A 12,567-nucleotide genomic window follows, 5' to 3' on the forward strand; every position below is an offset into this window, starting at 1 on the left:
GGCGCCGCGCGTCCTTCCGCCGGGCCGCGGGCGCCGGGAGGCGGGGCCGGGGGCGGGGCCGCAGGGTGGGGGCGGGGAACGGGGGCGGGGGGTGGGGCCGCCCGGGGGCCCGGAGGGCGGGGGCGCGGCCCGCGGGGGGGCGGCGGGAGGGGCTGCACCTGCTCCTGCGCGCGGAGCCGGGAGCCCGGAGCCTGGGGGCGGCGCGGCCGAGCCGGCCCCGGCCCCCGGGGCGGGGAGGGAGGGGGGCTGGGCCCCCGGCGGGGGGTGGGGGCGCGGGGACGGCCCCCGGCGGGGAGAGGGGCCTGGGCCCCGCGAGGCTGGCGGCCCGGCCGGCGCGTCGGCTCCCGCCGCCCCGCGCCCCGGGGCCTCTCTGCCGCAGCCAAGGTGGGAGGAGGTGAGTCCAGCTTAGATTCTTCAGACAGCCGGCCAGGCCTCCGTGCCCCGCGGGTCCAAAGGCCGGCGTCCTGACCTGTGACCGCTGGTTTAATGTTCTTTTTACAGAAAACGATCGTCTTATATTTAACTTGCTCTCTTTCAGCCTACACTTTCCCCCCTGAAAATAACACGCAAATAAGTGGATCTTAATCCGGGTGCCACCGTCCCCTCCCCCACCCCGGCGGAATCAGCCTGTCCCTGCCTCCCACCGCCCCAAACCAGGCTCAGAAGGAGGGGTGCAGGCGCTGTCGGTAGCCGCCCCCCCCCACCCCCGCACTGGCCATGCGGGAGGGTGGGCACGCCCTGCCCAGTGGCCGTCAGGGGTGACCAGGGCTGACAGTGCCCAGGTCCCCTCTGCTCCCAAAGGAGGCAGAGGCGCCCCCCAGGCTTCTCCCCACAGATACACAGGATTTGGGGAGGGTGAGTCATGGCTGGGAGGGAACAGACATGCCGCCCGGCCTGCAGGCCTTTTACTCCTGGGGACCTGCCTGCAGACACCAACGTGGTGGTCGCCACGCGTGTGCCCGCAGTTCTGCCCTGGCCCAGGACAGCGTCCTCCTCCCTGTCAGGCCCCGCCGCGTCCTGGTGTTTCCATGAATGGCCTGAAAACCGCCTCTCGTGTTGGGAGGCTGTGAGAATGTGCATAAGCTGCATTTTGAGTTTTACTTTGGAAACGCAGTGAGATAAGAGGATTTTAAGGTTCTTTAAGGTTTAAGGGACTTTTGTAGCCTCCCCGGCATCCCAAGGGTTCTTTTTAAGAACTGGGCTCAGAACAGCAGAAGTCAGGTGCGGTGAGGCACCACCCCACTGACGCCGTGGAGCCACGGGCCGCACGGCCCACTCCACCGGGCCCGGCCCTTGGGGACAGTGTCTCCCTGGGACTCTGATGTTGTTTCTGGTGGCGAGTGCCTGCTGGGCTGTTGTGAACTCGCCTGGCCCTTAGCATTGGTTTCTCCAGAGCATCCCGTCAGAGGGCTGAGCAAAGAGCCTGGAAAGCAATTTGGGGAGCATGCCTGCCCCAAAGTGGGGGCGTCTGCTTGGGGGCGTCTGTCTGTCCGTTTCCATGAGGTCTGTAGGAAATTCGTGCTCAGCTGAACAGAACCACAAAGGCCCCCCATTTGCTGGTTCTGGGAAAGTTCTCCAAGCCCTCAGCCTAGTTTGCTTTGCTTTTGAAAGAAGACGCAGGACCCCTTTCAAGACCCCTCCTCGGCCTTCGCCCCAGGTGCCTCCTGCAGACGCCGGTCCACAGGCGCGGTGACTGGCCCTTCCACCAGCGCGGGCCTGGCGTCGACCCGTCCTGGTCTCAGAAATCAGGCGTGCGGCCCATCCCCCGCCGGTGCCCCCAAGCCCCTGTTTCCGCCCGTCCCAGCCCCCGTGCCCCCTGGACGGGGCAGCTTCCGGCCAGAGCAGGTGGCTGCCTGCACCCCCTCCTGTCCTTTCTGTGGGGCCCACATGTCCCTCCTCCCCGTCTCCGAGAGCACGTCTGGCGCGTGCCCCTGCCCTGGCCCCAGGCGCCCCCGCAGCCCTGCTGGTGCAGGCTCCCGCGGCCTCTCCCCCTGACGCCTGTCGTCTCCGGTGGGTTCCAGCCGCTGTGTCCCGTCCTCACGCCGGCCTGGTCCCAGCCCCGCAGGAAATGCAGACCACAGACACATGCTCTTGGACTTGAACATGGTAGTACCCTGACTGGGGACATCTGGGGCCCGAGGAGACGTGGTTGAGCGTTAGACAAGAGGAGGCCCATCCAGGAAGTGTGGCGGGAGAGATACAGAGAGGAAGGACCCTTCAGCAGGCAGCCAGCGGTCACGGCCAGAGGGCCCTTTGAGGGCTGCTAGCCCGGCTGCCAGCACCTGCCCGAGCCCCCTCCTTAGGAGCAAGAGGCAGCCGGACCCGTGTCCTTGGTGCCCCTCCACCAACCTCCAAATGCCCGCTGCCCTGAGCATCCTGGGCACCCTTGCTGGCCAGATACCCTTCTTTCAAAGCCGACGATCATCCGCAAGGGCAGGTCGCGTCCACAGCCAGGGAGCTGGCTGTGCCCAGCTCTTCCCCCAGGGTGGGGGTGTGCCCACACAGCCCCCAGGCCGGCACACGCCCGCAGGGCCCCCCGGGTCCCACGGCCAGGCTGCGTGAGGAGCCAGCTTTGCAGTGCTGAGGTTGCAGGCCCCACGTGAGAACCACCGGCCGGAGGACCGGCTCCTCGGCAGGGGCTCAGCGAGAGGCCCGAGGGCCCCACCCCGGTGTGCACGCACCACCCCAGGCGCCCGTCTTCCTGCAGGACTCCCAGTTCTTGCTGCCTGATTTCAGGAGCTGCTGCCGTTTGGATAACATGTGCTGTCTGAGCACTTTAGTTCCGGGGGTGCCCACCCCCTAGGACTGACAGGGTGTTCAGGCAGCACCACTGATCGCTGTGAAGCCCTGGGGATGGTGGAGGGTCCCCGCAGGTCCGGGTGGGCCAGCCGCCGGCGCCCCGACCGCCCACAGGAAGCATCGCAGCACACTGTTCACACTCTTTCCGATAAAGTATGAAGTTTTATTTTTGGCTGAAGATTAGTTATGGGTGAAATGATATGATATTTGGAGTTGGCTTTAAATAGACTGCAGCACGAGGGAAAAAGAACCAGTGGCTGGGAGCACAGGCAGAATCGCTGAAGAGGGGCCTTTTCACGTCGGTCTGAATATTTCCATAATTGCTTTGGAAAGGTAAAGAGGAGATTCGGTGTCCCAGCCGCCGGGGCAGCAGGGGACTGTTCCAGGGCCAGGCCTGTGGGGACAGTGGGACAGACGTGCTCAGAGGGTCCTCAGAGGTGCTTATGTGGGTCCCCGGCAGGGTCCCAGATACACGATTAGGGACCGGGGGTGGGCATAGAAAAGACCCACGTGAGGCAGCCTCAAGGCTTACAGTGACCCCGCCAGACACCCCGTCTCCACGTAGCACCGGCCCGAGAGCCTGGACTTCAGGGCGTGTCATCTCCACATCCCCCCCACCCTTCCTCATCTCTGCACGTGAGGTCTGGGGTGACTGATCTCGGGGGCCTCAGCCTGCGGCGGCGTGGAGGGGGCTTGGGTTCCCAGCCAGAGACCGAGGCTGGGTCCTGGCGGTGGAAGCACCAGATCCCAGCCACGAGGCCCGGGGTCAGTGACGAGGCCCTGCCTTCAGCTTTGCAAAAAGAATTCCCACAGAGACGGAAAGCAGTTAAGTAAGTAAAATGTTTGTTAAGAGGAAAGAGTCCAGTACGCGTGGACAGACACGTGGGGGACTCAGGGAGGCACTCAGAGGCACTGGGTCAGGCCCTCGTCGTGATCGGAATTACTTTTACGGGACCTTTCTTCCGGGCTTCCTGTGGCCAGTCATTTTGAGTTGCCTGGTTCACAGTTCACACTTGCTCTGTCTCAGGATCCTCCCGTGTGCGCACATATTTCTTAGACAAGGTGGTTTTACCGCAGAGGCGTCTGGGTAGAACATCCCTTGACATGAGCTCCCTTTGGTCTCCGGGGAGTCTTTCTGTGCATGTGTGGTCCAGAGGAATTCAGGAATCAGAGACGTGTGGTCTGGCAGGGCCCAGCTTCCTCCCTTAATTGTCCTGCTGTTCCCGTCTTGGAGTTTGGTCGACAGGGAAATGAACCTCCAATTGCTTTCCCCCAGGGGCTGGGCCAGCAGCCTCCTGCCGCAGGACCACAGGGGCCACTGGACTGTCCCAGGCACAGCAGGCCACGCGGCCTACCTGTGTGGGCCTCTTTTCAGGGCAAAGCACCCTCCCCAGGGCTGCAGGGGTGGGATTCAGGTCCTGGAAGCTCGCTCTGTAGGTGAGGACCCTGCACAGAGTGGCCGGGTGGGCTACAGTCCCTGGGGCCGCGAAGGAGTCGAACGCAACTGAGCTACTGGACCGCAGACGCTGGCCCGGCCATGCCAGCTCGTGCACAAAACACGGGGGAGAAAACCTCGGGCTGAGCCAGTGCCCGTGACTGAGCTTCTGAACAGCAGCCGCTGGCCGGCCATGCCAGCTCGTGCACAGAAAGACAGGGGAGAAAACCTCGGGCTGAGCTGGTGCTGGTGCCCGTGACTGAGCTTCTGAACAGCAGCCGCTGGCCGGCCATGCCAGCTCGTGCACAGAAAGACCTCGGGCTGAGCCAGTGCCCCGTGCTGCTGAGGCCGCCGCCCCCACCCCCGCCCCCAGGGGCCCACAAGCCGGGCAGGAAGTCCTATCCCTGTCCTTTGAAGAAGAAAAACAGGTCCAGGGAGCTGGCAGGTCCAAAGTGCTCCTGCCCGCGGGGTAATTACGCAGGCGCTGGCGGGGACCGGCGTGGGGGGCGTGGGGGCAGGGTGGGGGTGGGGCAGGGAGGGGGCAGTGACTGTAAAGCCGAGGCCCTTGTGGGCGGCGTGTCTGGTCACCCGCTGCTGTCTGTTCTGTTGTCCCTCTCTGAACACGGATTTCCGAGGGTCAGGCGCTTTGAGGCTCTGGGCTCTGTCCTGAGCTCGGGATTTGCTTTAGGAGATGAGTTTCTAAGAGTGTTGCTTCTAAATAAGACAGATCTTTGTAAGATACAACGAGCATCTTGAAGAGCCGTGTCGTGAAGCCCCTGGACACGCAGGGACCACAGTGAGCTTTTGTAGGAGACGCGACGGCTGGGAAAGGGAGTAGGATCACGAGGTCCCCTGGAGGCGAGAGGGAGCAGCTGTGGGAGGCCCCCTGGGAGGCGCTGGGAACTGGCAGACCCGTCTTCAGGCCGGGCAGGCATCCCCGCCCCGTTCTCCATGTCTTCCTTCCGTCACAGGAGCCCCACTGACCAGTGGCTTAAACAACAGGAGCTCATTTCTCCCCACCCTGGAGGCCGGGCCCACGGCCGCAGTGCTGGCAGACCCCTTGTCTGGTCCGTACCCGGCCGCCTCCCCGTGTGCCCGCGTGGTGGGCCCCTAGGCACATCTGTGTCCCGATCCCCTCTCATGAGGACACAGGTCAGATGGGATTAGGGCCACCCTAGTGATCTCATCTGACCTTAATCCCCGCTTTAGAGGCCCCTTCTCTAAACACGGTCTCATTCAAAAATATTTCTACTCTTGAAAAATGGCAAGGCTCTCAACTTTGGGATTTCAGAGCGATAATATAAAGAGAAAATACCCCAGATTCATGGCATTCGGAGAAACCCAGCGTGCATACACCTGGGACGGGGCTGGCATGCTTGTCACCAAGTGTGGGGCCTGCTGACGCTCACACCAGCTCACGCATGCTCACGTGTGTCTGCACGCAGGTGTGACTGGCGTCCCGTCAGGCAGCCCTGTCCCGAAAGCCTCTGGAACTGTGACCTGGCTCCCTCTGGTGGAGAGGAAAGGTGATCTTTCTGCCTCGAGGGTTTCTCTGAAGGCTGTTGTTCCAGGAAGGACACTCTTGAGCTCTGTCCTGACGGTCTGAGCGTGGCCTCGCCGTCTGCACTGTGGCAGCAGCTCGGACCCAGGTTTGCTCTCCTGGGTCTCTGGGTGAGGGCCTCGGGGCGTCCCGGGTCAGGAGCTGGTCAGGTGTGGGCGCCCTGAGGCCGTGGGATGTCCTGGACTCGTGAAGGTGTGTGTTAGCGCTCCACGCCAGGAGCCTGATCCCTAGAGCGTTCGCTTTAAGAGACACACAGGTGCCGGAGCCAGCGTCACACCAGGACTTCAGGCAAGCGCAAGAGCAGGTCCTGCGGGGCCTCTGTGAGTGACCGTCAGCCACCGGGTCTCATCCAGGACACGGTGATGGCCGGAAGGGCCAGAGCAAGTCTAGACCATTCGTTTTACTGGAAGAGTTTCCTCTGCGGGGAGGGGAGGACTGGGAGCTGGGGTTAGCAGGTGCAAACTACTATAAACAGAGTGGGTGAACTGCAGGGGCTACCGCGCAGCCCAGGAGCTGTATTCAGTGTCTGAGATAAACTCATGGGCAAGAGCGTGAAAAAGAATGTGCGTGTGACTGATCCCCTTGCTGCACAGCAGAAATCAACGCTGTGATCAACTACACTCCAGTAAGACAAAGCTAATGAATAGAATTTCCCCAGCACGGAGAGGGCATGCCCCTCCCTCTCTGAGATGCTGGGAGACTCTCTGAAGCCTCTGGGCAGGCTTGCATTCGGACGGCTTCTTGGGGTTGCGCCCGTCTCTGAAGTGTGGGCGTGGAGGAGGGTCCCTGCGTGGGGAACGTCCCTCCGGAGCCGGTCCACACGACGCCGCATCCTCTCGCGGAGAAGACAGCAGTTCCACTTCTCCCGTGTGTCGCGGCCTGTGCTGGGGTCTTCCTCCCAGGCTCCCGGCAAGTTCCCGGAGGCGGGCGTTCTGCCCGCAGACCCCGGAGGAGGAGAACGCTTTCTTGACCACCCACTGTTGCGGGAGGCTTTGGGGCTGGAGGACACGTGGTTGCTCGGCTTGTTGTGAGGCTGGGGTGCGGCTTGGGGGTTTGGGGGAGCACAAACTCACAGTCCTGGGGGAGCGACACCTCTGCCAGAGCTTCTGGTGGCCCCGAGACCACCCCCCTGCCTCCAGCACCGTGGAGCCGAGACCCCGCCCCCTGTGGGCTCTGGTCTTCTCCAGCTCCTCCTGCTCCGACTTCCCAGGGGCCCCGACGGGCTGGACTTCGGAGCATATTTCCTTCTGGACTTTCTAACCCGTGTAGGGAATAGAACAGCACATACGTGTCTTGAATCCTCAAGCCACCCTCACGCATCGCCCAGCCCTGCCCGTCCTGGCCCCTCTCAGACCCGGAGTGTCAGAGGACCCGCCTCCATGCGCCTCAGTGAGATCTGGAGTCAATCACAAGAGGAGGTGCCCCCCCCCACAGGAGTCCATCCTCACAGCCCATCCACATGATGGTTATGGACAAGACTCTCATCCACGGGGACTGCAGGGGAGCGGTGACTGTCCACACGGCCCCGGACGCAGGGACCCCCGGAGGCAGGGACCCCTGCTCTGCACTACCCACCCTGCGGGCACAGTGGGGTGGCCCCTCACCGAGCAGGGGCCCCTCCTGGCCCCGAGCAGGATCAGCTGCGGGGAGGAGGGTCCCTGCGCCGGGTGCGACGAGCTGCGCGCACCCCGGCCGTCGCCCCCCCCCGCGAGCCCCCTGCGTCTGCACGCCCTGTGGGGTGCCCCAGACCCTGCAGGGTTCGTGGGCCTGCAGTCCCTCTGGTGACGCTGGCCGTCCGTCCCAGAGCTGAGTCTGTGCCCAGCGGGTCTGAGCCCTCCCTCCACCCAGTGACCTCGGCCCAAGACTCGGGGACAGGCACACGAGGACAGCCAGTGGGCGCTGGGGCGGGCACTGGGGCGGGCCGGCGGTGACCGTGGGCATTGGGGCGGGTCACCGGGACTCATGGGTCAGCAGGGACCGCGGGTGCTGGGGCGGGCCGGTGGGGACTCACGGGCCAGCTGGGACCGTTGGCGCTGGGGCGGGCGGGGACTCACGGGTCAGCGGGGCGGGCCGGCGGGGACTGTGGGCACTGGGGCGGGTCACCGGGACTCGTGGGTCAGTGGGGACTGTGGGCGCTGGGGCAGGCGGGCTGGTGGGGACTCACGGGTCAGCAGGGACCATGGGCACTGGGGTGGGTCACTGGGACTCGCGGGTCAGTGGGGACCGTGGGTCAGCAGGGACTGTGGGTCACTGGGTCACTGGGACTCGTGGGTCAGCGGGGACCGTGGGTGCTGGGGCGGGTCACTGGGACTCGTGGGTCAGTGGGGACCGTGGGTCAGCAGGGACTGTGGGTGCTGGTGTGGGTCACTGGGACTCGCGGGTCAGTGGGGACCATGGGTCGGCGGGGACCATGGGTGCTGGGGTGGGTCACTGGGACTCGCGGGTCAGCGGGGACCGTGGGTCAGTGGGGACCGTGGATTGGCGGGGACTGCGGGCACGGGGGCGGGTCACCGGGACTCATGGTTCAGTGGGGACCGTGGGTCAGCGGGGACCGTGGGTTGGCAGGGACTGTGGGCACTGGGGCGGGTCACTGGGACTCTCGGGTCAGCAGGGACCGTGGGCACTGGGGCGGGTCACCGGGACTCACAAGTCAGCAGGGACCATGGGTTCTGGAGTGGGTCACCGGGACTCATGGGTCAGCGGGGACCGTGGGTCAGTGGGGACCGTGGGTCGGCAGGGACCGTGGGTCTGCGGGGACTGTGGGTTCTGGGGTGGGTCACTGGGACTCGTGGGTCAGTGGGGACCGTGGGTCGGCGGGGCCCGTGGGTGCTGGGGTGGGTCACCGGGACTCATGGGTCGGCGGGGACCGTGGGTCAGTGGGGACCGTGGGTCAGTGGGGACCGTGGGTCGGCGGGGACCGTGGGTGCTGGGGTGGGTCACTGGGACTCATGCGGCCCGTGGTCAGTGGGGACCGTGGGTCAGCAGGGACTGTGGGTCACTGGGTCACTGGGACTCGTGGGTCAGTGGGGACTGTGGGTCACTGGGTCACTGGGACTCGTGGGTCAGCGGGGACCGTGGGTGCTGGGGCGGGTCACTGGGACTCGCGGGTCAGCGGGGACCATGGGTCGGCGGGGACCATGGGTGCTGGGGTGGGTCACTGGGACTCGCGGGTCAGCGGGGACCGTGGGTCAGTGGGGACCGTGGATTGGCGGGGACTGTGGGCACGGGGGCGGGTCACCGGGACTCATGGTTCAGTGGGGACCGGGGGTCAGCGGGGGACCGTGGATTGGCGGGGACTGTGGGCACTGGGGCGGGTCACCAGACTCACAAGGTCAGCAGGGACCATGCGGCTGGAGTGGTCACTGGACTCGTGGGTCAGGCGGACCGTGGGTCGGCGGGGACCGTGGGTGCTGGGGTGGGTCACCGGGACTCATGGGTCGGCGGGGACTGTGGGTCAGTGGGGACCGTGGGTCAGCAGGGACCGTGGGTCTGCGGGGACTGTGGGTTCTGGGGTGGGTCACTGGGACTCGTGGTCACTCGGATTGTGGGTCAGCAGCGTCACTGGGACTCGTGGATCAGCAGCGTCACTGGGACTCGTGGGTCACCGGGACTCGTGGGTCACCAGGACTCGTGGGTCAGCAGCGTCACTGGGACTCGTGGGTCACCGGGACTCGTGGGTCAGCAGCGTCACTGTGGACTCTGGGTCAGCCGCGTCACCTGGGACTCGTGGGTCACCGGGACTCGTGGGTCACCGGGACTCGTGGGTCAGCAGCGTCACTGGGACTCGTGGGTCACCGGGACTCGTGGGTCAGCAGCGTCACTGGGACTCGTGGGTCACCGGGACTCGTGGGTCACCAGGACTCGTGGGTCAGCAGCGTCACTGGGACTCGTGGGTCACCGGGACTCTTGGCAGCGTCACTGTGGGACTCGGGACGTGGGTCAGCAGCCGTCACTGGGACTCTGGGTCACCGGGCGACTCGTGGGTCACCGGGGACTCGTGGCGTCAGCAGCGCACTGGGACGTGCCCGGACTCGTGGCGGTCACGGGACTCGTGGGTCAGCAGCGTCACGATCGTGGTCACCGGGACTCGTGGTCACCGCGGACTCGTGGGTGCAGCGTCACTGGGACTCGTGGTCACCGCTGGGTCAGCCGCGTCACTGGACTGGTCGCAGCGTACGACTGGGTCGATCTGGCGTCACTGCCGGACTCGTGGGGCACCGGGACTCGTGGTCGGTCAGTCACGGACTCGTGGACGGCCAGGCCGGATCGCGGGTCACCAGGACTCGTGGGTCCAGCGTCAGGCTACGCAGGCAGGGCAGCCTCTCACTGCCTCCCGACGCCGGGAGACAAAGAAGGGAGAGTCTCAGGTGCGTTTAGGGTAACTTGGGGAACAGTGACCCAGACGAGAGCCTGTGGTCCTCCACGGTCAGCATGGCCGCCGGGGCCCAGAGAGTCAGAGCTTCCCGTCTCGCTGCTGCCATCCGTCGGCAGGGCGAGCGTGGAGGCCAGCGCATATCGGCTGGCTCCTTCAGGCTGTTTCTGAAAGACTTGAAATTCTCCCCTGGCTGTGCATTTCCGGCGGGTTCACACCTCCGCCACAACCCCGCCTGGCCCGCAACTAGGTGATGAGCGGCACGCGTGTGCCTGGGCTCCATCCAGCCCACGACCCTCAAACTTTGCCCCGGTCAAATCCCTTTGGGCCTCACCCGGGTTTCTGCCAAGGTGGCAACTCTGGATGGAGGGGAGACCGGGCCCCTGGTGAGAGGCGTCTCATATAATCAACATGCAACCTGTAACAGGAGCCGAGTTTTACGTGAGCCAACTGAAGACTGTAGGTGGGAGCCATCCTCCCGGGTGGTGCTGGGAATCTGTCCTGGAGAAGCAGTTTTCAGCAGTTTTGTGGCTTGTCAGAACAAAGAACGTCAAACAAGTTAGGGATCCATTCTTCCACGGTTAAAAAAACACAAGCGGCACGTGGCATCTTAGTTCCCTGATGAGGGATTGAGCCTTCAACCCCTCCATTGGAAGTGCAGCATCTTAACCGCTGGACCTCCAGCTGACGGAATCCAACACGGATGCTCTTACTTCTGGTCAGAGCATCCCTTTCTTTACCAGTTAAAGCAGACATAGTGTGCGCCTGGCGGGCGGCAGGTGGGCTGTTTTAGCAGCATCGAGCCCAGGTTAACTTGTGGCTGAGCCGGAGGGTCTCCCCAGACCTGGACGTGGAGCACTACTCCCCTTAGAGGCTCGGAGCGTGCAGTCCCAGCCCTGACCTCGGAGGGACGGAGGCCGAGTTAATCACCAGCAGTCAGTGAGTTCACCTGTCCTGCCTGGGGTCGGACCACCCATGGGAGCCCGAGACATGGGGCTGAGAGCGTCGTGCTGCGGACTCGGGGGCAGGAGGCCCGCCGGTCAGGACTGTCCCGTCCAGGCCCGCTGGCCTCATCGCGAGGCCGTTCACCCGCCACCTTTCTAGAAAGCTGGCTGTGGGAGCAAGGTGTTCTGCACCCCTGTTTACAGAAGTGGGGGTGTTGGGGGTCCAGCACTGCCTGCTGACCCTGGAGCTGAGTCCAAATCTGTGGGGTGGACGGTGGACGACATGAGCCTACTGCAGGAGCCGGCTGGCGTCCAGGGAACCGCGGGAGGGGCAGGCCGCGTGGGAAGCCACGCCGGCTCTTGGTGTGGTGGGGGCAGCGGGGTTCCTGCTTCACAGGTTTGGGGCTCCTCCGTCCCTGCGGTCCAGGTCGAGCATCTGCTTGCTCTGAGCAGGCCTCCAGGAGAGCCCCCCGTGTGCACGTGCGTGGGGTCACAGTGACACCCCCGACCTGCAACCTGGGTCCTGTGACCATAACCCCTTGTCTCAAAAGCTTACCCACGTGTGCTCTGACCTCTAACCGGCAGGGTCCTAGAACTTTCTGAAAGACTACAGTCCTCGGGTGGTTCCAATGGAATCTCCCACTGTTTTCTTGGATCAACTATTGATCAGGTTTTCTGTGGATATGAGAAAAGTCAGCTTCCTTAGGCTCTCAGTTCTTTCAGGGAAAAGGCCCGGTGCTTTCACAGGCTGCAGGTGGATCCAGGCACTGAGGGTCCTGGGGGCACCGGCCGAGGGACGTCACTGGGACTCGTGGGTCACCGGGACTCGTGGGTCACCGGGACTCGTGGGTCAGCAGCGTCACTGGGACTCGTGGGTCACCGGGACTCGTGGGTCACCGGGACTCGTGGGTCAGCAGCGTCACTGGGACTCGTGGGTCAAGGACTTGTGGGTCAGCAGCGTCACTGGGACTCGTGGATCAGCAGCGTCACTGGGACTCCGCCCGAGGCCAGGCCTCGGGGACACTCACAGCTGCTCTTCTGAGAAGTCCTTCCTGGGCAGAAGGAGGGGGACACGGGGACCCCGCCTCCGGCGTCTCCAGGCACCAAGGAGCTCGTCAGGAGAGGCTGGACACAGGCCCGCCCCTGCGTGCAGTGCTGGGCTCTGGAGCACCAGGCCCGGGCTCCCACTGGCGGCCTCCCTACCCACCCTGGTGCTGACCCCAGGCCCTGCTCTGGGCACCGCAGCCTCCCTGGACACCCCGGGCCATGTCCAACCCCCGCTTCCTGGGGGCGGCCCTTCCTCTACCCGGGGCTCTGCCCAGCCCACCGGGCACCTGTGCGTCCTGGGACAGCGCTGGCCTTGTCCAAGCCCCGGGGCCCCCCGAGAGTCCCAGGAAAGCTGCGGGCCTCGTCCAAGCCCCGGGGGGCCCCTGTAAGTCCAGGAAGGCCCGCTGGC

This window comes from Capra hircus, unplaced genomic scaffold (genome assembly GCF_001704415.2).
Source record: "Capra hircus breed San Clemente unplaced genomic scaffold, ASM170441v1, whole genome shotgun sequence".
Classification (NCBI taxonomy): domain Eukaryota; kingdom Metazoa; phylum Chordata; class Mammalia; order Artiodactyla; family Bovidae; genus Capra; species Capra hircus.